Source organism: Benincasa hispida, unplaced genomic scaffold (assembly GCF_009727055.1).
Source record: "Benincasa hispida cultivar B227 unplaced genomic scaffold, ASM972705v1 Contig509, whole genome shotgun sequence".
Classification (NCBI taxonomy): Eukaryota; Viridiplantae; Streptophyta; class Magnoliopsida; order Cucurbitales; family Cucurbitaceae; genus Benincasa; species Benincasa hispida.
This window is the reverse complement of record NW_024064890.1, coordinates 90,316-92,229: the sequence shown is the minus strand read 5'-3', so window position 1 is coordinate 92,229 and position 1,914 is coordinate 90,316. Positions and strand designations below refer to the sequence as shown.

At 25.5% G+C, this 1,914-nt stretch overlaps 1 non-coding gene across 1 annotated transcript; it reads right to left on the bottom strand.

Moving 5' to 3' along the window:
• Positions 1 to 347: 347 nt before the first annotated feature.
• Positions 348 to 543, bottom strand: LOC120069582. The gene has a single exon (XR_005479588.1). It is a non-coding gene; the product is annotated as a U2 spliceosomal RNA (small nuclear RNA).
• Between the last annotated feature and the right edge of the window lie 1,371 nt (positions 544 to 1,914).

The following is a 1,914-nucleotide window of genomic DNA, read 5'->3' as shown; positions in this document are numbered from 1 at the left end:
TAAATCAACAACTCAATTTCAATTTAATACCATATATAATCTTTTTCCCAAATACCAAAAAAAACTATTTAAAGAATAAATTACCTAAAAAACTGATAAAATTAAAAAGTACAATACACTGCCAATATTTAGAAATTCAATTAAATTTAGCACTATTCAATTAATTTTAATTTCGATCTCCACCGCCTACTAAGATGATAGAAAAAAATTCCTTTATATATTAAATGAATCAAGTAAATTACACATACAAACGAGTTACAAAATACAAAATTCTAGAGAACTAAATTCAAAATTTAAAATAGCATTTCAGAAACTAAAGGGGAAAAGGTATTGATACTAGAAAATTGGAGGGGTACGCCAGGCCAATGCAATAGTGCAACGCAAAGGCGACGCTCGAAAGCCCCAATAGCAAGCTACTGTGATGGACCCTCCCCCTTTAAAAATTAATTTAATATCATGTGGGCCGATGACCCACGTATCAGATATTAAACTGATAAGAACAGATACTACACTTGATCTTAGTCAAAAGGCCGAGAAAGGTATGACTTTTCTGTTCACATGAATCCTCCTTTTATACTCATCCTTTGCTCTCCTCATTCTAATTCTTTCCGATGTGGGATGGGTCAGTACCACAAATCTATCATTTCCTTCTCTTTTTTTCCCCCCCCCCTAAAATAAATTCCTTTTGATATTATTTTACATGCTCTTTTTACTTTCTTAATTACAATCTTACCATGTAATTTCGAACTTATTCCAGGTAAGTTAATATACTTTCATGTTTAATTTGAGTCTATATAATTTTATAAAATCTTCCTTTTTTTTTATCTTTATTAAAGAGATTTTTTAAAATATTTAAAAATATTTACCTCTTATAGTAAAAAGTTAAGAAAAAAATGTATTTTTATAACTTTTTACAATATGGTGTAAATATCTAGAATTTTTATATTTATAAGAATTTTTCTTTTATTGAATTCAGTTAAATAATAATAACTAATAATAATTTTCATGCAAATATATATATTATGTGAATATGCTTCTAAAATTTATAATATTAACACTAATAGATAATTAGCAGAAATTGAAAAATCAACAATAAATCAATATTATGGACTATTATTAAAAGTTCAAAGATTAAAATTGAATGTTTGAAAGTGCATATATTTAGATTAAATAAATGTCGAAATATATAGAATAAAATAGTATCTCAACCAACTAAATAAGTGTCAGAGTATTAAAATTGAATATTTTTTCAAAAAAAAATTAAATAAGTGTCAAGGTATATAAACCAAAATGACATTTTAAAGTTCATTCACAAACACAAAATATTTTTCTCATTTGGATGTGGTCTCAGATCATTCATGTACTCACCATCTACGTAGACTTATTATTTTTTTAAAAAAAAAAAAAAACTAATTCAAAGAATGAATGTGATGTAACATTTTCTTAGTACAATAATTGTAGGGATGGGTATTGATTCTATTAAACCTCTTATCTCTTAGGACGGATTGCATGTCAATACCACTAATCAAAGTTTATTTTGGCTTATGCGATGCAACATAAATGAACTTCCATGAACACTATTTATTACTATAAAAAAAGATTAATTGGATTGCTTTCATAAAAATTCTAGGGGTGTTGGTGCATAGGTTTGGAATCCCAAATTTGAGAATGTTAAGTATGGTGGCTTAGATAGTCATGTTTGGAGTACAGATTTAGAAAATCACAATTTAAGAAGTCAATGTTTGGAGTGTAAATTAATTTATGAAGTCTAAGAATAGAGTGCATAATTATAAATTTTGAGTTTGTGAAATATTTTATTATATTTAATATTGATTATTTTAATATGGTTAAATTTAAAATAAAATATTTTTCATATTTTTTAAATATAACTAAACTCAAAATTAAAATCATTTT